General features: G+C 46.3%; 1 protein-coding gene and 1 long non-coding RNA gene across 5 annotated transcripts in view; one reads left to right on the top strand and one right to left on the bottom strand.

Moving 5' to 3' along the window:
- The window catches only part of LOC135896415 (uncharacterized), a 203,325-nt gene that overhangs the window by 147,445 nt on the left and 29,774 nt on the right, over positions 1 to 26,106 (top strand). The gene's annotated exons all lie outside the window — the stretch shown is intronic.
- The window catches only part of LOC135896416 (uncharacterized), a 110,763-nt gene continuing 98,236 nt past the window's right edge, over positions 13,580 to 26,106 (bottom strand). The window contains exon 3 of the long non-coding RNA XR_010562696.2: positions 13,580 to 13,790. This is a non-coding gene — a long non-coding RNA (uncharacterized lncRNA). The remainder of the gene's footprint in view (positions 13,791 to 26,106) is intronic.

Here is a 26,106-nt window from a genome sequence, read left to right as displayed (position 1 = left end):
TGGTGAATATCGAGACCCAGTATGCGGACCTCAGAAGCCTCAGGGATTGTTACTGCGCCGAGTCTAAATGTAAAGGGGTGCTGCGTGATTCTTGTGCGTCCTTTCTTGTTGGCCACCACAACATAGCTTGATTTTTGGGCGGAAATGTCCAATCCTGCTTTCCGAGCGTAGTTGTTCAGCACATCAAGGGCTTCTTGAAGCTGTTGAGTTTGTCTAGATATATCTTTATGCACGGACCACAAAGTGACATCATCTGCATAGATTAAGAACCTCACATCTGGAATCCGATGTAGTTGCCAGGCTAGAGGTATTAGAGCAACGTTGAAGAGAAGAGGAGCCAGAACCGAACCTTGTGGGACTCCTCTGTTCGATGTGAAGTATCCTTCTTGCCTTCCATCTACTCTAATCGCAAATGTGCGATTCTGAAGGAATGAGTAGATGAATCTTATCACCCGCGGTGGAAGTCCCAGGTCGATGAGGTTGGATATAATGATTTCATGGTCTATATTGTCATAAGCTTTCGTTATGTCTGTTGCTACTACCGTGCGCACAGCGTGACTGTGTGGAGAAACCTGTAAAACATCGTCTGATAAGATAGAAAGTCCGTCTTCAGTTCCCAAGTAAGAACGGAATCCAATTTGAGCAGGATGATATTTATCGTGGCGTTCAAGCCACCAGGAAACTCGTGTGGCCAGCATCTTTTCAGCGAGTTTGCAGACAGTTGAGGTTAGTGAAATTGGGCGTAAAGATTGCAGGCTATTTGGAGACTTTCCTGGTTTCGGAATCGCGACAACAATTGAGTGCTTCCAATCAGGTGGAACGTTTCCAGTCTCCCATACTTTATTAATAGCCTGAAGAAGTGCGTCGAGAGCTGCTCCTTCCATGTTCTTGAAAACCTCATAAGGAATACCATCGGGACCAGGTGTTGTTCGTTTCTTCGAAGTTTCAATCGCCGCTATTAGTTCGGCCATGGTGAAAGGGCTGGATATATCGGATATGGAAGCTGTGTCACACTCATCAATTTCGGGGCAGTTTATAGGTGACGCTTGATCGTATTTCGGGAAAAACGCTCTAGCAGCGTGTTCTGCAAATTGATGCGGCGAACTCTGCATCGCTAACCTAACGCTCGCTGCAGGGTCAGGTTGCTTATGACCGCGTTCCATTGACCGGAACGTGCGCCAAAGTGCTCTGTTTCCAATGCCCGATCCAAGATTCTCGCACCATTCATACCATCGTCGTCGAGAAAGTTGCTTTTCGTGCTGACGCGCCTTCGCCGCTATATGGTTAGCACGTGCACGGCTACCTAGTGCATCGGGATTTCTCGACGCATACAATTCCGCCTGACGTCGCTTTGCCCAAAGTTGCAAAAGGGTGAGGTCCGGTTGAGGTTGTTCCTCGTCAACTGTGGTTACAGTGGTGTTCCTCCGTAGCAGTTCTTTCAAAGCGGGAAGAATTTCTGAGGGCTCTGAGGGTACTTTATCAGTCGATGATTCCCGAAACTTATCCCAATGCGTGACTGTTACTCGTCGTCGAATTTTCTTTATGCACGTTCTGTGCAAACCAATTATTATTGGCATATGATCACTGCCCCATGTATCTGGTTCCACCCGCCACTGCGGCATTCCAGGACCCAACCACCACGTGAGGTCTGGGGCGTTTGTTCTAGATACTGCGGGTACAGTACAGGTAGCCACAGCATGATGGTTCAGCAGTGTAAAAGTGGCATCGCTCATGATGTTTTTAACTTGGCATCCTCTTCGTGAGTTGTACTTGTACCCCCATTCTGTATGTGGGGCATTGAAGTCTCCACCCACGAGAATAGGAATTCCCGGGTACGTAGACCGGAGATGGGCTATCCACCCCAAGTTCAAACGTGTGCGCTGCGGTCTGGCGTAGAATGACACTAGAATGACAGGAGTCTTCACTGGTCGTGTCAGGACCCCGACAACTTCTTGATTACCACTACACCATGGCTCCAGGTCAATCACTGTGTGAGCAATTTGCGATGATATATAAACTGCAGCTTTCCCCGGAGCTGAAGCCATTGTAGTAGCACGTCTATCTCTAATAGATGGGTTATGGTACCCATTAAAATTGGTTAGGGAGCATAGCTTATTATGCTCTTGAATAAGCAGTGCCCACACATGTAGCTTATTGTATTGAAGCTTGGTTTTAATTTCTCCTAACTTGGAGTTTAGGCCCCGACAATTCCACAGAAGAATTCCATCCTGTGACAGCTGCTGCAGAGAATTAGCCATGATGCAGGCAATTCTGAATGAGCAACGTTAGCTGAGCAAGTTGATCTAAAACTGCTGTCCAAACAGCTTGGTTGACCTGTGGTGCCGGACGGGATCCAGGCGTAACGGTGGCATTAGCAGTGGTTGAAGCGTCACGTGTCGGTCCTATTTTCTGACGACGCAGAATTACCAATTCTTTATGTTTGCGTAGTCGCTCAATCTCTCTGGCCAGTGCGTCTATCCGAGCGTCAATGTCATCATGGTCATCATCTGACTGATGCAGAGGTTCCGGTAATTTCTGTTTCTTTGTCTGCGACTGCTTGCCACGTTTAAGAACAGAAGAATACAGTTGTGTTTCTGGGGCTTTTTCTTCTTCTGCCAGGAGCATCTCTGGCTCTTCTGCAAGAACCTCATAACGATTGTGTGTTGTTACTATAGTCGTTTTTGGTATAGCCTTTCGTATCCGGATTGTGGCCTTCTGTTTAGTCGGACAATTTGTGCTTGTCAAATCGTGCTCATCAGATTTACATAAGCCACATCGATATCGTGGTTGGCCTTCTGGTGTGAGCTTTTCTGGATCAATAGTACGCTGTGGGCAAAATGCCTGCATGTGTCCACGTTGAAAGCAGCGGTAGCAGAATATTGCTCGAGGGAGGTATGGTTTAGGTCGCAATATGCAACCATAGTAATAAAACCGTTCTGGGATACATTGAGGGCCCTGTACCGTCACTAAGCATGTACGGCTTTTGCCCATGAATCTAGCTGCGAGCACCCTGTGTGTCGTGGAGGTCAATTCACGACATATTATCTCAGGGGTGTCTTCTAGGTCAATGCCATAGACAACACACCTCTGTATATTAGGGCCCGATGCAAAGTAGCACTGCACAGGCAGGTGTTGATCTTCTGACAGCGGGATAGATGTTAAAGTGCACATTTTCTGCACATCACTGAGAGATGCCAAGTGCACAGTGATCGAGTTGGTAGATTTATATGCTGCGAACCCTTTGTATCCGGTGGTTTCAAGAGATTGGTCGATGACCCTTTGGACATATTTTGTGGCTACTGAAGTTATGTCGTAGCATGAAAGGGGCCGTATGTGAACTCGATATGATTGAGAAGGGGTGGGCGTTGGGTAAGACTGAGAGGGAGCGGGCGTAGGGGAGGCCGTGGAGGAATAGTCTGGGGTGGCCCTTACCTTTTTTGCCGGTTGCTCCGATGCGATGGCGTCTTGTTGAAGCACGTTGATAGGGGGACCTCGCTTGGCTGCATTCGTCGAACCGCCAGAGGGCTGCACGTCCATAGGGTCACCAGTGTCCGTCGGCACGACTGCGGATAGGTTCACATTCACATCACGAAGAGGACTGTCCTTCGGTGTTTCATCTTGGGTATTCGAGCTATCGGATGCACACTTCGGCTGCATGGTTGGCATGGATGTTGTCACGCGCAGCAGTCCGGTGGAAGGTACAGATGAGGAGCTCACATCTGGCACAAACACTTCTTCTTCGTCGGGCGAGCGCGGCGGCTCGGCCGCACTAAGCCTAAGCGCCAACCGTGCTTGTTTTGAGTCTATCAGACGAGCAGGATCAGTAGGACAAGGCAAAGAAGAGTCCTCACCAGAGTCCACAGGTCCCCATAGGCTTCCGATGAGCTTCGTATCCGGATAAGGGCGAGATTTTCTTTGCTGTCGAGCAATTTCCAAGGAACACAAGGAAACCACGTCTGCGTGGAAACGTCGTCGTCTTCCTCTCCCTGCTGCCGCTTGTTCCTTTCATTTTGCCAACGAAGAAGACATAGAGTAGTGCGCGATGATCGGAAATATTTAAATTGCCGCGCTCGTACATTGTAGTAATATAGACCATGCGATCGTTTAGAGCAGGATGGCTTTGCATGCGCGAAACTCGAAAATATTGATGACTGAACAACGCGTAAGCCTATGGTATTCCTGACGTGGCTCAGGTTGCTTGTGCTACTCGCTGGTCGGCGCAGTTCCTCATAGCCATGACTATTATACTCACACACGAAAGACACATTGAGATTACGCTATTTGTTTTTATGTTTGCAGGCAGGATACTGGCGCGGACAGAAAGGTGAGGTTTGCACGGCAAGCGCTGACTCTTACCCGTATGCTACCCTGCGAGCCTAAAAGCTCAGAAAAAGACGCAGACAGGGACATGTACGGGATAACACCAGCGTAGTCGGTCAGCTAAGCTTTTATTGAAAACGTGTGACGATAAAATATGCAGCATGAAAGAAACTAGGAGACAAGATCTGACTGGCAAAAAATTCATGAATCTGTACCAACTCGCCGAACACTCCACTATTTTACACCAGCGTTTCTTGTTTCTTGCCATTAGCGGATGTTGCACATTCTTTTATTTTAACCGGCGGCTGTTTTCGTTAAAGTGCAAGTACGCTTTAAGTCTAGTTATGTCTCCACCTCCTCCTCTGCCTCCCCCCCCCAAAAAAAAGGGGGGAAATGACTGGGTGATTTCTTGCAGAAAATTGGATAGAATTGCCTAGAAGCAATACTTAGCATGATAGTTAACTTGCAAATTGAAATACTGCAAACAAGATTAGGTGTTCAACGCTGGTGGATCAAAATGCTGCCATCGAAGAGTCAAGCGTTGCGGTCACCAACTGAACTTCATGAGTAGCAGAATGGCTATATGAGCCGAAAATAATACGGTGCGGTCTCAAGAGGCAGCTTGTGGTAAGATGGCGCTTCTGGCATTAAATGAGTACCGGCCATTCCCACGCTCAAAGTCACTCTGCCATAGTTTGGGACATATATATTCCGATTCGTCTACAGAGCAATTTTTAGGTGGCGCACATACGTATCGTTGATGCTGGCTGCTAGGCGCGAGTTCTAAGGGGGCGGTGACTTTCTACGCTCTTAGATTTTTTTTAAAGTTCATTCCGCCCTTTCCCTTTCTCTGTGTACGGTAACAAATGGGGTACGACCCCTGTAACATCCTTGCCTTCCTTTTATCCTACCTTATAACATCCTAGCTTTCCTTTTATCTTTTCCGCGCTCTCTGTATATCGGGCGAGTGCCGAGGTAAAGTGCACGCACTTGATAAAGAGAAAACTGAAATGAAGCTAGGTCAGTGCGATTGCTCTAGCCATCAGGAACCGTAAATGGTCTTTCATCTATAGCGATTCCAAAGCAGCAATTAAGAGCTTTGACAAAGGCTATGTAGCTGGGACTGCGGCTAAAATTATCGACAAGGTCGAAACTATCAAAACTGAAATCCGATGGTTTCCTGCACATATGGGACAAGTGGACGAGACTCGGCCCAACCTCAACGAGGTGACGAACGACCTGGCACGAGGACTTGCTTGCCGTGCCGGTCAGAACCGAACCGACGCCCACTACCATTCCGGGGAACATAAAGATCACTTACTAACTTACAACGACATAACTAAATATTACTACTTGGGGCGTAGGCAATTCCCTCTGCCACACGTAAAATTGAACAGGGCTCAGGCAGTGACGCTACGTTTACTGCAAACCGAGACGTACCCCACTCCGTATTTCATAAATAAAATTCACCCAGAAAGAGAAATTAGGACAGAATGTAACGTGTGCGATGGCATCATTGACATCAGACACATGCTGGCGGGCTGTCCCGCGACTCTCGCCGACCCCGAAGAAAAATGGCTTTACTGGCACAAGTTCATAACAAGCTCTTCATATCAAGATCAGCTACGGGCTGTCCAGAGGGTCCACGATGACGCCATAAGGCTCGGCCTGGCGGTGCCGACGTGGACGCGGCCCGCCTCGGTCTGAAAAGACCGGGCTTCAGGACGCTAATAAAGTTTTGTGAATGAATGAATGAGTGCGCGGCGGCGTAATGGAGAAAGCAATGTTCTCCCAAAAACACAACCAGTGATAGCTCTCGCAAAAGCAGCTCTTTAGTTTTCATTCTTAATGGGTTAGCATTAGGAATGTCAAAGTGGAAAAAAAAAAGTATGTGTGAGAAGTGGGGGAAGCCGGTGACCACAACTGACCGTCGTCTGCTCCGGACCGCAGTCAGTGGCACTTGGCTCCTCGAGGAGACAGGACGTGCAGGGTACGATTTGTGTATTCAGAATGTCTTGTATACTTTTGTTTTCTTTTTTTAGACCTGAAAACCACTCGATTCACTACTTCTGACAAATGCCTACTCATCATTTGCCCTTCATAAGTGGTAGTAATAAATAAAGAGCGGCCGAACTAGGCACAAGCTGTAAGGATTTTATTCAATCTTACTTCAAACCGGAGAGAGCAGTGGCAAGTTGAAAAAGCACTACAATCAAATGTGGCGACTTCAAGAACGTTTCCTCGATTTCAGAAATGTTTCGTTCCAGCTACTAAGCAACCGCGCTTATCGCTGCTATCTTCTCATCCCTCCCCACTATTACTTTTCATTCTTTGCTTTCGCGACTACATCCTGGCTTCAGAACAGGAGGAACTTGGCCTTGGTGTACATACGTCGTTCTCGGAAAGAAAGATTAAAGTAACAGACAATCAGGGCAAACGCCGAAAGAAAGCCGCTATAGCGACTAGTTGTGCGAGTATGTCGACGTTGCTTCTTCGACGGTTACACGCCCGGGGCGACTCGCGTGTTCTTTCATCGCGGCGCCCCCCTTCGCCCTCAGCGAGCAAGTGAGACGGCCGCATGGTGCTTCTCAATGTATAGTGGCGTGTCCATGGGCTTGCGTAGCGTCTGCGCAAAAACTAAAAAAAATATAAAGACGTTCAAATAAGAATGAAGCACGTGCAAGCACGTCATCGCAACCAAGCGCCCTGGGGTATTTCTAGGAGAGCGAGAAAGACTTCGCCCCCACCTCCCGCCCGCCTTACATCCGCCCGTTTGCTCACGCTTCGCTCCCTGCGGCACGACCTCCATAGAGAACATTTTGCATGCCTTGCTGCTCTGGTGATCCGGCTGCGGCCCAGCGAACGTATTGAAAGGTCCCTAATTCTGCCTTCGTCAGCGGAATTCACCCTTCACCTTCTAAGGTTCACTCGTCGTACAACCCTCCCAGACATCCGTATTCTTCATATTGTCTATTTCATCCCGCGGCCGGAACGGAGCCCCGATTCTAAGATGAAGTGAAAATAAGCATTATTGGTAGCTATGCGAGCTTCGCAAGCACAGAGTGTCGTATAGGAAGACTTTTGATATATACGTGTGCGGTGTATGTGTCTTCTGTCCCTTCGTTGCGGTCACAACTTTATTTTTTTTTTTCGTTCGCAATATTCGAAAATCGTTTTTCATTTTTACAAACATTTCTTTAGTCAGCGCACGGTTCGCTGAAAGTGTCACCGCACCTTTTATTTTTAATACTATCTCGCGAAATCTGCCGCTATGTTAAAAGCTGCGGCGGAGCATGTGCTCTTGCACGCTCGACAGGTTTGGAACCGTCTGTCTGATGACAACGAGAGCAAGGAATGGTGAGCTTTGATGTTAGCAATCGAAAAAGCAATGTCACGAGGTCCACTGCTCCGCCTTCCGTTACGTTTAAGCGAAGGAGGGACGATATTGAAGGAACAGACGGAGAAATGGGGGTTGGCAATATGCGAGTAATGGTTGCGATGAAGCGGAAAGAAAATAAAGAAAACAGAACAGAAGCGAGTCCTCGCGTGGGCAGCGCCCATTCAGCTATTCAAGTGCGCTAAGGTGGAAGCGATCTGCCTTGTGCAGTGTTTGTTTTCTTTCGAATTCCTCCCGCATTTTCGTACGTTTTTTTTTTTGCTTGGCTTCCGTTTGCCCGGTGAGATGACGTTTCTTATGTGTCTCCCGGAAGAACCCGATCTTTTGACAGAAGAACTTGCAAGAGAGGGGGGCTGGGGAGCGTATTCCCTCCGGTAGGTGCAAAACGAAAGCATGCTACAAAAAAAATAATCAGAAGGCATGGGAAATCTGGATTCCATAGCTGCGTACATTCTTGGAGTGGATTCATTTCGAAGTGGGGATATTGAAAATTTTTTCGCAAAATTTTTATTTGCGGTAGTGGGATTTCATTCGCTCTTTCTTTATCATTTGGTGGAAATCCAAGAGAGATTGCCACGAAATCCAAGGTATTCTTTATTTGTAGTCGGTTTCTCTGATCGCGCACGCTACAAGCTTTGTCACGCAGTCTGCAATGTCAGTCCCGGTTCCTGCTCCTAAATAGCTGACATGCTGCGCTTTTTACCGACAGATCCGTGCATCTTGCGCTGAATACTACAACGCTGCCATATGATATTACCGGCCTGTTGACTCTGACTTGTATACAAAAATGTGCGTATGCTGCTTGTACGCGTACAACGCAACCAGGTCGCATTGTTCTATTTGCCGGATCTATAACCCGTGCTGCTGCAGTACCACGTAGAAATCATTTAAACTTTATTTGCCATCGACAGAGTGCTTGTAATATAATCTGTGCCCGTAGTATAATAGGTGCTAAACACAGTTGAAGCTTATGCGACGTATTCAAAGAGCGACTGTGAAGAAAACAAAACGTGAGAAAACGGGAGCGTGGAAAGGGCAGTCCACTTATTTCCTTCGCTTAGAGGAAAATTATCTAACTTGCAGCTTGACAGCCTGTTCCGGCGTTCGTGCTTCAAGTTTGAGTTCTGTGTATCCGTATACATTCGGGTTCAGTACAATACGGGATATGCGGGCGAGTGCCAAAATGCATTCTTGCGCCCTTTAACGAAGCAAGCGCCGTCTGTCGAGACATGACATTGCGCATGCGTGCTTTTTTCATGCTCGTGTGCCTGCCCATGCACCCATTTTTGGCCCGCCTGCAGTCGTAATTGCGATAATTTCCGAAGGTTAAGCTGGGAGAGTGGTTCGTGTGTGGGCCATTGTGACGTGCGACAACATCTGCATACGCAGCCGGCCGGAAAGATGAGTGTACTACTAGCGCAATATTCCGGAATCGTCGCCATTCCGACAGCAGGCATGGCAAAAAAGTGGACGTACGGGCAGGCACACCAACGTAAACACATGCGCATGCGCAAAGCCAGGTCTCGACACTAGACGCTAGCTCTGTTAAACGGCAGAGCAGTGCATTGCGTCACGCGCTCGCAAGTCCCGCATTGTTTTGTCCCAGCCTTTACATTATGAAGGAAAGAAATGTTTGTACTACATGTGGTCGATAAAAGCTGGAATGAAACACTGCAGTTACCTTAATGAAACGAGGGGTACACGATAGAACTAAAGGTAGTCGTCGCATAGGAGGATCACGCGGCTGATTGCGCGGCGTCCGGAACTTGTAATCAAAATTAGCGGCACGGTCCTTCAAAGAAGAGGCCATATTCTGTTTCTTACTGTCACCAATCGCTACCCTGTGTTCATTGCAAGTACGTAGCATCATTTCCGCTTGAATCATTGCTGCGCGCACTATACCCAACGATGTTCAATTAGGGAGCCGTCGGTGGGCCTCTATTGCTTTCCTTCGTCACACTTAATATCAATCGCAGCATGCGTCCGGTGTCCTAAAAGGGCGACGGATTACGAACGACTCAAGCGCAGTATCAGGCAGAATGATGTACTTCTGCATTAAGCCCTCCATAAATAGACTAATCGAAATGGTGGTAGCTACGCAGCATTAGGTTCCGAGACAACTCAGATACAGAAATAAATGAAACCGACACAGGTAAGCAGGTCAATAGGGGTGTGCCGAAATGTCATAGTACATTTTCTACATTCGTGCCCTTAATGGCTCTCTTTCGTGCTAGTGCTTCCAAAGCCAGAGTGCGCAAGGTTGGGCTAAATTTCGCCACAAAGATATAGCGTGAGCTGTAAAGCCAAGGCGCAAGAAGCAATATCATAATTCCTTATACAATCAGTCGTAGTCAGCGAGTTTTAACTTGCTCAGTGCAAAGAAGGCGCGCTGGTAGACGCACCTTATCGATTGTGGGAAGATGACGCGTTCCACTTTCAGCGCGTTCCCGCGCAACTGTTATAACGAAAATTGTGTTAATCCAGAATGAGCACGACGTACATTTTCGTGTTCCTGCGGCAGCCTCACTCAACGATAAAGGGATGGTCTGGAGAATTAAGCACTTCTGGGCCAATTCTGAATAAGAACCATCCGCAAGAATTACTTGGCCGTTGCGTTTTGATCGGAATAAAATCAAAGTAAACAGTGGCGCATAATTTCATGCGTTATTTCGCCAACACCTGGTTGTGATGTTATCAGAAGTTTATTGAATCGAAACGGAACAGGTACGTTTATGCCGAGATTCACCGATGACCATTGCGCGATAGGAAAAGGGAAGGGAGGAAAAAAATATGATGCAGGTCTCTTGTACGGCCGCAGTCCCCATAGGACCAGCCATGCAGCTTAACCACCGAACGTAGTACCAACAGCTTCGGTGTCTGCGCAGCGGTCATCGTAGGAAGAGCAGCCCCTGGGGAACTGAAGAGTGTTTGGGGGCAACACAAGGGGTTTGCGCTAGGCGAGCAGGATTAACTGCAGAGATGCTAGCTCACAGCATGCCGAAGCGGAGCCGTGGCTCGCCTTTGATTGGTTTCCCTTATACGGCCGCGAATACCGCCCTGGCTGTCTCCCCGGCTATAGATATGCGTCGTCTCCAACGAACAAACCTATCGGCCGCTTACTTCGCGCCAGGAGGCTTCCATATGGATGGCGCTTTAGCTGGCAAGTTTTTTTTTTCTTCGCACGCTCACTTTCAGCTCGCTACCGCTTTGCCAGACTGCGCAAGCTTGGGGAACGCTAACCCAATCCCTATTCCCCTTCCTGCAGTGATTGCATGATACCGCACCACCGGTCTACGGCGAAGGCAAAGGTGAGGGACAAGGGCGGGGGGGGAGGGGGGAAGGGAGAGGTGAGCCGCCTCTGGAGTGAACGGTGCCGCGTACGCTTGAACCCCGTAGGAAATTGAGTTGCACGCATAACGTTGACGGATAAGCCACGGAACAAGTTTGAACGAGGCGAAAGAGCTGGGCCCAGACGTGCTCGATCACCAAGGAGGCAGAAGGTGGCGGTTGCTATCGAATAAACTGCCGTCGTAAACAGGCACGTGCTTTAGCCCAAAAAGGCATATGCCTGGCCCGACTGCACAGATAAAGAACTTCAGCGGCGTCAGCGAACCCAGGGAGTTTGTTTGTCGGCTGCAAGAGTAACTTGTACAACAGATTGTTACGTAATGGCAGTGGCAACTGGCATAAGTATGAAAATTGTTCAAGAGTGAGTTAAATACAGGGCTTTAGGGTTTTCAGACCTTGTTTTCTGCAAGAAAACAAAGAGAATAGAGCTGTTACGACCTCAACACCAGCATTTTATACGGAGATACAACACGGAATATTAACACGAACCTTTACAGCTGTTGCTTCTCTAAAAAAGCAGGAGTGTTCTCACTAGGCAACAGCTCAATTAAATTTAAGTGAAGTTGGTTGCACTGGAAATAAACCACCAAGATGCGGAAACAAGTGGAAACGGATGACTACTTTGGCTAGGTTACATTGATTTGCAAATGTTTACTGTACGTAAAAGCAAAACCATTTGACATCAGCTGTACTGCTGAAAGAACATATATCGCACTCTTCAAACAGTAATTGGCAGAGCGTTCGAAGACCAAATATTTCATGTGTATGCGTACTTTACCTAAAATACTTAGATACTTCGCGTTCACATGCATTTAAAATGTCGTATAAGCACAACTGGATTTCGACAGAATGCTGCACAACAATGCATTCGAATTTCGATGGGGGCGAAATGCGAAAAAACCCGTGTACTTAGATTTACGTGAAGGTTAAAGAACCCCAGGCAGACCAAATTATTCCGCAGTCCCCCACCGCGGCGTGCCCCGTAACGAGATCATGGTTATGGAACGTAAAACCCCATTATTTAGTCCAATAAACATGTATTCTAGTTTTCAGTAGGTGCCGTAACGCAAGCCTACAAAATTGTGACATCTGTTTTCTCATATATTAGGAAACCAAAAAGGTCGTTTCAATTTTTTTTCTTAGTTTCTAATCGGCGCTCGTCCTTATATATTATTCGGTCCGTATGTGGTAAAGTTTGCGGTTTTTCCCACCATTTTCTTGAGTCATATTTTTAGAGCGACCCGCTGTAGTTGCTCAGTGGCTATGGCGTTAGGCTGCTGAGCACGAGGTCGCGGGATCAAATCCCTGCCACGGCGGCCGCATTTCGATGGGGGCCAAATGCGAAAACACCCGCGTACTTAGATTTAGGTGCACGTTAATGAACCCCTGGTGGATGAATTTTTCAGAGTCCTCCACTACCGTGTGCCTCACAATCAGAAAGTGGTTTTGGCACGTAAAACACCGTTATTTATTTTTTAAATATCTTTAAAGCGTAGCTCTTAGGCGCCAATTTCTGCGGCGAGCCTCGGCGCTACCGAGCGAAGGAGAACAGCGAACGACGAAAGCGAGCGCAGAGGGTAGCGGTGAGGAGAAACGCGCAGTAGCGCGCAAGACGGGCTCAGCAGCGACGACCGCTACGAGATGGCGCCACAGGGGCGCGCCGTCGTCTGTTCACCGATGGCTTGCGTGGAGCGCGTCACACGATACCATATACGGAGACAACGCGCTGCTTAAGTGGAGGTCTGTCTGCGGCGACTGCTGTGATATACCGTGAATAGCGCCCGCGGGTCACCCGCACGCTGCCTATCATGATGTCCCGAATAGCGAGGCAGTCGCGTCACACTTCGCTCCGCTTCTAACGTGCCGCACGAGACAGATTGTCAGCGCCAGAGAATATATCGGGAAATGAAAACACGTATAAAGCTGCGGTAAAATTGCGCATTAGGGAGTACGTAATAATCGGTGAATTTTCGTTGATAGTCAAAGAAACACAAGTACAGCTTGCATAAAATGTCCACTCATGAGAAGTAATAAAAATTTAGAGCCCTTCCACTATGTGAAGATGAAAGACCAGCGAAGCTGTGTTGCTCAATAGCTGTAAGTTCTATATCGAGGTTGGTTTATATTGGTTGAATAAAGGCAAAAATATACCTAACACGTACCTACAAACACATACCTCCGTGGTTTGTTTCGTCTTTACTTTTTATTTTGTACTTTTATTCTTGCTATTACATTATTTTTTATATTGTTGATTTTATTTTTTTACTCTTTATTTTACACTTCATACATGTACAGTGGCGTTTCGACATGCATCTTCATAGACTAACGTTTGGGCGAAACGATAGTTCATAGACTAGCGTTTCGTCACGATGACCACCCATCAACACAAAAACGAGTTTGTGACTTTGTTCAAAATTACGTGTCACTTGCGTGTCATGTGCTGAACAGCTTCGCTGTTGAACCACCTTCCCAGAGTAAAATGGCTCATTATTTCTTTTCACTTTTTATTTTTTACTTCAAACATATACGCTGACATTTTGACGCGTGTGTCCGACGTGTGACAAGGGTAGTTCAAGGCCGCGTTACAGGTTCCCGAGCCCACAAGGGTATGGCCCTTGTGCTTGCACCTTTTCTGTACTATCACCCGGATCAGCCCACATGGGGATTTTTTTTCTCAACATCTCGGACATATCTTTTTTCCTGCTCCTGGCCGTAGATTGAGTCACTGCAAAAGCAAAAATTCATTGCAATTGGTCCCGCGGTCCCCTAATCAACAGTATCAGTAGCTGCTGCTAAAGAATATCGGTTCAACAGACGTCGAGCTCAATAGAGTGGAAGATATTCCGGTGCAGTCGCTTTGGTGAATATTACATAGCGCTTATTATATAGGGTACTTATAATGGCTTTGTTTCTTACCCGATGCAGCAGCTTTATATGGGGTGACGATTTTCAAGTTTCATGGAAGTTTGCAAAATCGCCTGCGGCAGGTAGCATAATTCTTGTCGTTGAGCTGCACTATTCGGAGAGGTAGGCATTACCAGCACGACATATCTAAACACATGTTGAATAATTAACAGAACTCCAGTAATTAACTTCCTAATGAATTATCTTGCGAGACACGTTGCAATTTAGAAATTGTAGCCGGTGAGCCTGCAACGCCTGTGCACTTGAAATGAATTTTCAGGATGACACCAGTTTCGAGATATTTCCCAAACTGTGGGCCGAAATACACGGGGGTTCCAGTTAATTTTGTGCGTAAATGCCTAAACGAGCGTTTTGTTAAAAAACGAAGCGGAACAACAGTGCATTTTCACGGCGAGTTTGATGGCGCACATCTCCAAACTGGGGTCATTATGCAAATTTGTTCTGATTGAATACGCCTCGTCTGTATATTGTTTATTAACCATTCATTGTATTCAAAAAGAGTAATAAACTGAAACTAAATCTGAAGCTCACCGATCGCAATTTAAAAATTGAAATTTGTGCCATGAAGTAATTAATTAGGAAGTCAATTAGTGTATTTTTGTAAAATACTTCATGTTTTTCAATTTTTCGTGCTAATAATGTCCGCCTCATTTGGAAAATCCAGTTCAAGGACTAGATTTATGTTATATGTAACGGGTGATTTTTTAAAACTTCCGTAAAACCTAAAAGTGATCCCCCCTTACAGTATTGCGCAACTTAACTCCAATAAGTGACTCTAGATTCCCGAGACAAACGCTATCATTGAGAACACAAAATAATTATTTTCAGCCCATTAAGCTTAGGCACCTTAATTATAGCCAAAACTAAGCTGCACGCACTTTCCAATCTGAAGAAATGACGTGCAAACATGTCGCCATCTGCGTCTTGTAAGTTAGCCCACACATCACACACACCACTCTTGACAACGAAGACATGGCATTAGGTGAATGAAGTGAAAATAAAAGCAGCAAAAACTATTTTCAACGAGCCACAGAGCCCAATAATTGTGCCATCCGAAAGATTTCGTAAGTGTGCAAGTGGAATTACTTGGGTCTAGAGCTAGCAAGGGTCGAATATTCAAGAAAACAAAACCAGCTCAGACCACAGAATGGAAACGAGCGAACGTGCCTTCTGCTCTAAGGCAGTAAGGAATAATACGAGCGCGGAGAAAGAGAGAGAGAGAGAGAGAGAGAGAGAAAGAAAAGACAGAGGCATCGAACAGGAGAGGGTTCGACTTCGTGACAGCAGATGCGGAAGGCGGTGGGCTGTTGCCAAACATCGGACATCGCGTCGATAGAGTTGCCCGCGCGAACAGCAAAGCGGTACCGCCGCGTCGACGTGCAGTGCGCGTGTGATTACATGGGGGAAAGGGAGCGCGAGGAGAAGCCCGGCTAGCGAGTTCGCTAAACGCTTTCCCCTCTTCCTCTCCTGCGTGCTGTCACCCCTGCGCGATGTGCTGGCTGCTGAGGTAATATATGCGTCGTTCATCGTTTTTAATATAGGCGTCAAGTAGGAGGAGTGCTTAGGACAAGCAGTGAGCAAGGACAAACACTGTGTTCAATCACGGCAACTCCCCCCGCCCCACCTTCCACGCGCCCTCCGTCTCCCTAGACGCCAGGGAAAGTCCCTGCCCCAGCCAACTCTCCTACTGTGCGGAGTTTTTCCTTATCACAAGCGCGCTTTGCTCGCAGTCCGTGGCCGAGGCAGCTTCTTCCAGCACCGGAGCTGCTCTGTCACTGTCTCGGTGCACGCCGCGTACTCCTTCACTCCGTCACTGACGCGGACGCCGTGCTTCGTTGTCGGTGACGAGGAGGAGGAGGACTACAGGCAGAAGTGCCAACTTTCGCTGCGCTGTAGAGAAGCGAGGCCGAGGCATGTTCACATGCAAGCCGCCGCCATTTCTCCGCTGGCGTCCGTTGCTTCGTTGACACCCGTAAATATTAATCACTAGCACCCTCGGCTCTGTTCTCGGGTGCTATAGAAGCCGTCTGCAGGTCGCCCGCTGGAAATTCATCAGGTTTTTTTCTGTGATGTTGTCGAATTTTGAAAAATACATCCGCAAGAGAGAGAGAGAGAGAGAGAGGCAGTTTTTATGGTTCACGTCTATAGAAATTTTTTGTGTGGTCTGCAATAAACGACAATAAGCTGCACTGCAACTGCTTCACCTATAATATCACAGATAATATCAGTACTATTACAATCACCACAAAATTCCCTGAGTAACTAGTAAATGGCTCTGCGAAAGAAGTGAATCCGCCCATAGGGCAAAGTGATTCGGCCCATGCATTCATCAAAACGGCGTTTTTACGGCCCTGTGTGATAAATGGTTCTGATTGAATCCCTTGTTTATGTACAACTTTGTAAACCGTTTTAAAGTACTCCATCAAGATTACTTCAGTTTATGTATAACCCTTCGTAAGGCATTTACATGTAAAGGTCCCGCCTTATACCGGTAACTTATTGTGTGAAAGGAAATTTCCCCACATATCTTACGCCTGTAAATGCGTTCAGATGTGTTTTATACAAACGGGAGCTTCATGCCCATCTAATTCGACGTATATGTCTACCGCAGAAAGTTTTCGTTGCAAGCCTAGACCATCTTAATGTCGGCTTTAGCATCAAACATGGAATCGCTTTGGGGTTCATGAATTGCTCGACATGATCGATTATTAAAAAGTCACTTGGGGCCCCATTAACATAATTCGTTGTGTTCGCCAATCCTGCCGCCATAGCAACTTTTTCTTTCACACACACGCACACGCACACGCACACGCACACACACACACACACACACACACACACACACACACACACACACACACACACACACACACACACACACTATGATTATTGGAAACAGTTGTCCTCATGGGTTTTAGTTAGAAGTGTCGGATGTTAAAATATTGCCGTAGGTGGGTAATGTCGCAGCCTGCTGTACAGATAAAGAAATTGTTACTGCTGCTATGGCAGTAGAAATGGGGGAAGAAATGGGGGAAGAAATGGGGGAAGCTCCGAAGATTTTCGCAGCGAGAAGGGTTAGCAACCCCTGTTATTTTATGAACGTTAAGCGGGTGGCGATATCCGTTAATTTCCTAGGCGTCCCTCTGGTATGCACCCGAATCTGCTTATAACGTAGTTAAATGGGAAGCAGAAATTTCTTCGTGATATCCATTATTTCGCTATGGCGATTACTGCCCTTTACTGCAGTATATGCCCAATCGTATGCAGAACTTTGGGGATACGAAGAAGACTAAGGCTCCGCGGGTGCATATGCGATGAAAATTTACTGAGGAATCTCACACCTAAGCACTTCTTAAGAGTTGTGAATGCGAAAGCATTAATGTCCAATCTAACGCTGCCGAGAGGTCCTTCGAGTTTTGCGCTGCGAGTAATGTTATCGAGTTTTGGTGTGGGGTAGGTTACCGAGTTTCGCGATTAAATTCGTGCGGGTTAGTTTTCTTCGTTTTACTTTTACAGCTTCTACGTCAGCACCGTATACGTGGTTGAATACTTTAAGAGGAAGCTTTAGCTTGGGCCAAACACCGACGCTGCCTATTCAAATACATGTAAAACGCAGAAACGCTTTTCTGAGATTACCCCTGGACTGATTCTAATGAAATTTGTTGCGCTTTAGAGAACAAGGTAAATTATAGTGATTGATGGAAGCGGAATATAGATTTAGGGCCTGAATTTTGTTACAAGCATTTTCAAAAATTCGGAAGTTGGAAAAAAATAGAAGCACGAAGTTTGCAAATTAATAGCTCTGCTTCAAGAACAGATATCGCGGTTCTGTAAACGGCACATATTAGATTATTCCAATAGGACCAATTCGTCATGTTGTGTACAAGGGTTCTGCAAAGGCTGTATTTCCACATTACTAAACATTTTGAAATACCTATGTAAGATATCAATATTGTCTGCTTTAGGTGTACTATTACTGCAATTTACGTAATTGTGATATTATTTTTCATTGCTGAGTTACAGAGTTGTTAACCTAATAGTTTCGTTTTCTGTAAATTTGCAATTTTTGCCAATTTTTATTAACACATTGACAAACTAAATTAAAAGATTCGCGACCAACAGTCGATATATATTAAGTTTCTCTTTTAAATGCAACAAACGTCGTCAAATTTGGTGCAGTGGTTGACGAGAAAACGAATTCTCTTTTTACATGTATTTAGATAGGAGCACCCGGGCCGAAGCTTCCTGTTAAGAGGATGACTGAAAGTCTCGAAAAAATTAAACGGGGCAGTTATATTAGCATAGATAAAATAATCCGATGTGTCTGAACAGGCGCTACTACTTTTGTATTGATCTTGCGCTAGAGCCAATATATAAAAAGTTCATTCACGAGGCTTTGCTAATTACCCAGCTTGCAGGATTGGAAAAAAATATCGTGACGTGCTCCATAGGGCTAAGAACAATACTGCGGCAATTTGACATGCGTAGCCCTTATGTCATATCTATATTTTATGTATATATAAAAGCTCTAGTGCTTGTTCGAACGCGAGACAACCGGTCCACGCCGGAGCCGTGCAGGCCGAAGTTCATTTCCCCGCTGTCGAAATCCTTCGTACGCATAGCAAACCTTTCAACTGGGACTATAGCCGTACAGTTATAGTGAAATGACACAGCTATCTTGTACGAATTCTCGATAATGAAGAACGAGTCCTAAGGAAGGAGGAGTGCCTTTTTGGTGAATATTTCCTGGACGAGGTTTGTTGAGAAAAATGCCCGTTACAAACTGTAACAAGGTTACCATCACAGGACGCCAAAACGTATTAAATTCAGCATATGGGAATGTTATGGTTTCTGCTATGCGAAAAGGACCAGCAGTCACCATTATTGGGTGACTACAACAATTTCTTTTGTTTTAATTTAAAAAAGTAAGAATGAGAGATTGTCCTTCCTTCAGGCAATATGAACTTTGCGGTAATAATGGGAACAATTTTTTTTAATGCGAATATTATTTTTTGCCTACTTAAGGGAGAACACGGGGAAGGCGAGAGATGGAAATTCAAGACGATGAGCAAAACGAGAACAAGGTACAAGCGGGAGCCAACGTTTTGACAAGTGGACTTTGCTTTTTCATGGCGACATATGCTTTCGTCGGCACATAATATGTAGCCAAGGTTCTTCTAAAGGGGAGAGGGGGTAAAGCGGGTGGGTGCGGCAATGACCGAAGGTGTGTCAGTGGCGAGGGTGTAGAATTGCGAACAACGGGGTGTTATGCACAAGGCCGGTGACACGGCCATGTCAGCCGGCGTGTCAACGACCGTGTGAACAGCAACCCTCTGTTATCTGCATCGCTGGAGGCCGTGAGATATTCTCTCTGACAGAGATGATAAAAGGAGCAACAGAAAATGGTGCTCGTGAAAAAAATACTGAAACGGAATAAATACACAAATAAAAGAAAAAGAAAGAAAAAAATGGCTGTGGCTTAGCTAATGTTAAGCCCAGGATGCGAAGCATTCTAGCCTTTATTTTAGTTGTTGAACCACTGTTTAGCCTGGTGAACTGCTGTTGCTTGGCTATATTTGGTTCGGCTGGACGAAGAAACAACTCATGCGTTACTCTGCTTCGCCTTCAAGAGTGGAACGCGATAGCGTTCCTGTCGACCCGCCAAGGGGTGTAAGACAATGGGCTACGGCGCAGCGACTACGCGCCCCGCATTGGACGCGGTGAGCGTCGAGCAACGCAGCGTTCGGCGCGGCAACGAAATGTGCGCCTGAGCAAGCGGCCGCATTCACTAGAGGCGCTTTTGTACCGCTTTGAAGCATCCTACTCGTGGCTCAGTGGTGAAATAAAGAAAAAAAACCTCGTGGCTCAGTGGTAGCGTCTCCATCTCACACTCCGGAGACCCTGGTTCGATTCCCACCCAGCCCATCTTGCAAGAGTTGAGCCAACGCCACCTAGAAACAAGCGCAGCTGCTTATACGCCGTGAGCGACGGCGCGAGTTGGAGCCCTCTTTCTCCTCTGTCGTGACGTCACGGTGTCACGTGGTATGGCATGGGGTCAAAGGTCATTGAAGGCGACACCGCCGCGCCTGAGGAGCTGGGTTGAGCGCTCGTAATATGCTTCGCATAAAAAGGGATGGAAAAAACCAATAAGCAACCAAATGCAAATGACTAAGTGTTGTTGCCTATAGCTTGAAATTTCGCATAGCGAATAGATTCTGAAGCTCCTTTTAAAACGTTTTACCTGGTTCTTGTTTTGCCTACTTCAGCCATTTTGAACCTATCGGTCTATGTAGCGTTATCGTACGCATAAGCGTACGATAACGCTGACTCTTACTTAGTCAGCCTCTTACGCTGACTTAGTGGCCGAAGTTTTCGACCTGCTTCTGCCCTTCGGTAGGCGCTCCTGGTCATAGGGCTGTCGTCGTCACCCCACTGTCGTCATTCCAGCTTTGCGACCTTACTCTCGTCATCGTCGTCACGCTTAATCACTACCCGAACCAGTGGCACAAGTTGTCCAATAGCGTGGACCACTAGATACGGCCTCGTGGTCGTTGCATCGGCGCCCTTCCAGCTTTGTCATTCGGCACTCTCACCATACCGTCATCGTCATGCTGTCGTTTTGTCATTGTCAACACTTCAGTAACGTCATCCCATTTAAATACCGTCGTTAACGGCTTCCCTTCGGTGTCACCTCATGCGCCGTTGAGTTACGACGCTTGCAACGCAAGTGGCGGCAATCATCGCGCCAGCATTATGAGACGCCTGGTAACTCCAAGGCGCTGTCTTTGTACCAAGCAGGAGTCGCATTACCTGCTGCGTCGCAGCGACGTGCCTTACTCAACGTGTATTGATAACACCAACCGTGCAGTAGCAGCGCAACGCTATTACTCGCTACTATACTCTCAATAATTTGCCTTTTTTTTTGCTCACAGAAATTATTCTTTATGCGATTACCAAATATTGCGAAATACATGTGCGGCGAGAAGTGCGACGCTTGCGACTGGGATGAAGAGAGAGAGAAAGAAAAAAATTCAGAGAAAGACAGGGAGGTTAACCAGAGGTAGTTCCGGTTGGCTACCCTGCACAGGGGGAAGGGTTAAGAGGGATAAAAGGAGAAACAGAGTGGAAGGGGGAGATAGAAAGAAATGAACTGCAATGAATACAGTTACAGAATTGCAGCTCAATTCTGCAAGCTGCAAATGTCTTGTTTATATATGTCAGTCGCGAGAGTGATCCGACAGCAAAAAAAAAAAAAAAAAAACGTTGCTGTTGCGAAATAAAGTAATCGACCACTCCTTCGCGAAAGAAATATACGAATTGGATAGAAGACTCCCTGGATTGGATCTTTTCGGTCAGCAAGGAAGAGAAAACCGGGGAGGTGAAAGTATGAACAAGTCTTGTGCTCCTTTTGTTTTTGGCAATCCAGGGATCTATATCTTACGCATTTCTGTCTCTGAGAAAATTGAAACCGACCCAGAGACAAAAAAGCCTGGCATTTAACGTGGAGATCCCTCCGAGTCAAGTTCCAACATCTAATGCGTAGAACACACACAATTGGAAGCGCGAGATTTCACCGAAATTTTGGGAGTTGTTGCGGCGGGTGAAAAATCGGAGGAAGAAAGGATTACTCTTGCTTCTAGAGGAAACGCTTCTCACCGTTTTTCACACTCTGCGAGCTCGAGTTTAGGCCTCCGAGCTTTGCTCCCTGCGTGCGCTCGTGGCGGGATCGAACGACCCAGCTCGGATTCAATCAAGAAATGGAACGTTCCCCGTGAGAACCCCTGCATTGATTGCTTTGCAGGCAGACGCGTCAAAGCGATTCGATAAATGAAATGGATGTAATAAGATTACGCCTTTTTTTTTGCCCCTCTTCGTGCACCCAACACGCCGGCCCTCTCCGCCCTACCATTGCTACACAGACACTTCGCAGGCATTACGGGCGCGGGCCAACGCGTTACATTTTGTCGCTCGTGCTTCTCGCAGCCGCAATCGATGACAGAAGACGTGAATCTCGACTCCTCTATTTTTCTTACTCATCGATTGGCGCACATTTTCTTTTCACGCAAGGCGTTTACGCTTGGAGGTTTCGATTCGAAGTCGTTGCATAAAATATATGCGCCGAAACTTGAGTTGACACCAATTTCTTGTGGATTTCCGGCGGAACCAACTTCCTGCGTTTATTTGTGGTATGTTATTGCCATAGATTCCGTTTCTTTTCTGAACACAGGGTGGAGGTAGCGTGATAATTTTGCCCACACATAAAAAAAAATCTGCCTCACAACACCTTACACTTCGAGTGAAAGTCAGTCACCTTCCAGCTAACTGCGGATTTCTATTAATGTGATGGGCATGCGAAATCGTACACATTTTTAATACGCTTTAAGTGAACGCCACTGCTCCTGTCCACATCGCTAAACCATCTGTGTTATGACAATTTGTACCCTTAATTACTCACACGTTAGAATAACCATTATGAATGAGTGGAAATGTTATCAGGCATTATCCTCTTTGGCATGTTAATCTCAGGAGTGCGTGCAAAGCGGCCATCAATTCTCGTGTGGATCCTTACGTTTCGAAGGTTTTCACATTTCCAATTTTCCCCATAACTCTCCCGCAGCAGCTGTTGCGCAACACAGTGCCTAATCGATTGCACGACCAGAAATCTTAACCTTGATTTCAGCGGCTTAAGGGTCGCACGATTATACAAACTGGCGGCCTCCGTGCACTTACGCTGCTCAAACAAATACCAAAACATTTGTGAGGAGATTCACAAACTTTAGAAGAACTCAGGTGAGCAAATCACCGCTCAATGAGTGCAAGCACACGCGCGTGATCACAACAACGACCGCATAAACGGGTAGAAAAGAGCGACAGTGACATCATGGCAAATCGTACAGGTTCTCCTCTTCCGTGCTGCCCAGGTTAATTGTGAACACACACATAGCTCGCCTGCCTGTCTGCTGTTTTGTTCATAACCTTACAGCTCAACTGGCGAGGGGCGTGGAAATGATCGTTAGAACAAATCATATTGACCGCAAAAAAGACGGAGACAGAGGAAGAAAACACATAAACAGCACGGGCGGTAACTTTCAACTGAAAGTTACCGCCCGTGCTGTTTTCTTCCTCTGTCCCCGTCTTTTTTGCGGTCAATATGATTTGCAGTAAGTACCAACTAGGCCAAACTGAAGTTCTTCTGATCGTTAGAAGCCGCGTTGAGACTATCTAGCTACTTTGCACTGGCTTGGGATGCAGCTCCCGTGCTACAAGTATATGATGAACGTTTTTTTTCACCAGCGACGCATTACGAGAAAGCCTAAAGTTGAGCCAAGAGAGACAACACTTGCTGGGGAAAGGATTGGATAAACAAATATACGTATTCCGGGGCGTTTATAGACTTACTAAGACCTTTAGGTAGTAATGCACCATGAAGCGAATTCAAAATTTAGGGTCTAACGGTAAAACCAAAGTATCACTGTGCCTTATCTATCATCACAGGAGAGATTTGGCGGCCGATTACCGCAAAGTAAAAACATATGCATAGAGAATGGCGATGAAGGGGTTGTTAGGTAGGGAAGAAGAAAAGTCGAGGGCATGACAGAACAACTTGGGATGAATCCGTAATGACAAGTCTGTTTCTTTCTTTGTTTTGACGTATGCAGCAACTAATGCCCTACGGAAAGAAAACGGTTATGTAGCATACGCCAACGTGCATCGAAAACAGAAATGTCTGTCAGCGTTGTCACAGCACTGTGATCACAGACTTTTGTACGACGACCAAAATGATACGGAACAGCATCAACGTTTCACTTCCATCGTCCTAACTTACAAAAGGCTGCTCCACGTCCCGGAAAAGGGAGCACAAAGGCGGCGTCGAGGTGTCCGAAAAACGGTGGCATGACCCTTCTTTTTCTTTTTTTTTTCTCTCGCGAAGAAAAATGTAATCCACGAGTCTTCGAAACCCGGAAGGAAGAAAAGCGGACGAGAACCAGCCGCTCTACTAAATATATAGCTGCAGAGTCAGAGAGTTTGAGCGGCGAGGCTCAAGAAGATGCCTGCTTTGTGTTGCTGGGGTCAAGCATCCAGGCGGACGGGACCAAACAATCAGTACAGGAGAAGGCCGGCCATGCGGTCGCCCGTTGGAAAGGCGATATTCGCAGAAGAAACAAGAAAAAAAAAATTCACTAGAAAAGAGAAAGCCAGCAACTTTAGCGAGATACGTGACAGAAAAGGGGGCAGAGAAAATAACTAAATACTGTTTTGTGGTCAGGAGAGAATGGCAGACTCATCCAAGAATTTAGTTAGCAAGATGAAGCTGACTCAGCATCACTGGAGCGAAAAAGGTGCAACGTAAGAAACAGCAAGCGAAAGCGAAGAAAGATCGAAATTGATTTTGTGGAGATGGAAGCAGAGATTTGGTCGAACAACCGTTAACTGACTGCTAGACGAGTGCGTGGTAAATAGAGCAGGTAGCTCAAAAAGGAAAACCGGAGATAAATTATTAAACGGGTGTATGGTTTGTGCAAAAATAAAACAAATTAAAATATAAAAATGCTAGTTAGGTGAGCAGTACGTAGTTGCTGTGCTTCCTGGGTAAGAATATAAAAGCAGTGCAGGGGCGTAATGACAATAAATTTGTAGATCGTGCGGAGCAAGTGCGAGAACTAAGGTGGTGCTGGTGGGGCCAGTGTAGTGCGCCCAGGCTTATTTATGGCACACTATCATAATTAATCCATACTAACCTTGGAAATACAGCCATTTCTAAGCTCGGAACTGCGTGTTTATCGGCATTATTTTTTTCTCAAGACTAATAGGCCGTCTGCTCAGATTATTCTGAAAAGGTCAATCTGAAAGTACATCAAAGCGAAGCAGCCTCAGCCGCCCCAATAAAGAAGCTTCGAGAGACGAGAAATGCCTGCAAAAAGCGGCTCGAAGGTCCATCCACACTTACGCTTACTCAGTATGCAAATATTCTCTCGCTTCTCGCAGACTACGAATTAGCTCGTGTCGTGTGAAGAATATCAAGAAGCGAAGTCGCTATCCAGCAACAGAAGTTTGGATCATTTACAATAACCCAGGCAATCTTCTGGTTTTCTTCTATCTGTGCACTATACACGGTCCGATACACTGTCCGATACACTGTCCGATAATAAAAGAACATTTATAAAGATTGTTCGAGAAACCATAAGGAAGACCTTCAAGTAAATGACCGGTAAACACTGGTGGTGAACACGTTAAAAGACTGTAAATAAATTTAACTCTGCCTTGTGAACTCAATCTTTGGGTACTTGCTTCGGATGCAGCATGCTCTCGACCACGCGTCTGTTGCACGTGCATATTTCCCACTTCCAGGATTACATCTTCCTGTTCAACAAAGCGCACGTTAATTATAATCCGAACAACACAAGGGATCACAACACGATGGGCGCTGGAGATGATTAGCAGTGGGCGAATACGGGAAGCTTCAGGCTGGAGCGAACGTATTGGCAAGAGGGTTAGTCATTGTTGACGTTGCCGAGACGAAAATCGAAACGTTGGCTCGAGACTAAGGTTTAAGTGGTCGAAAAGAGTGCATCAGACAACATTGTTTGAACGCTTCTCACAGCAGTCAATACTTTGTCAAATATTGGCAAATGTTGCTGCATTGAACAATTGCAGCAATAAATAACATAAAGGAAAATAAAAATTGAATGCTTGAGATTATTGCAAAATTGGTTGAAGGAATCTTGAGTGCTTGAAATGCACCCTGAGTCAGGTATAGTTCCAGCATACACGATGCCTTCTAATTGCTTGACGCTGAGGTCATTGGCGCCACGAAATGCCATTTCTGGCTGGTTGCGTACTCTTCAGAATATGCTCTCTCGAATACAACTCCCTTGAATTAGTCGAACACTTTATCACTTCAGGCTGGTTGGACGATTTTACGAATGTTGCGTCAAGCATTGCGAAAAGTGTATTCTTTTTGCGAATGAGATTCGCTCGTCGGTCCTCGAACCTTCCTTTGGAACCCGTCTGACGGTGTAATGAGGCTAGAGGGATGCAGTCACTGAAAAAAAATTGCCGCTGTGCTGCGAGTCAATATCTGTTGTGCCACGTTTGCCGCTGCTTTCGCATAGCTT

The sequence above is a fragment of the Dermacentor albipictus genome, chromosome 4 (genome assembly GCF_038994185.2).
Source record: "Dermacentor albipictus isolate Rhodes 1998 colony chromosome 4, USDA_Dalb.pri_finalv2, whole genome shotgun sequence".
In the NCBI taxonomy this organism is placed as follows: Eukaryota; Metazoa; Arthropoda; class Arachnida; order Ixodida; family Ixodidae; genus Dermacentor; species Dermacentor albipictus.
This window is presented reverse-complemented; position numbering and strand designations above follow the sequence as displayed.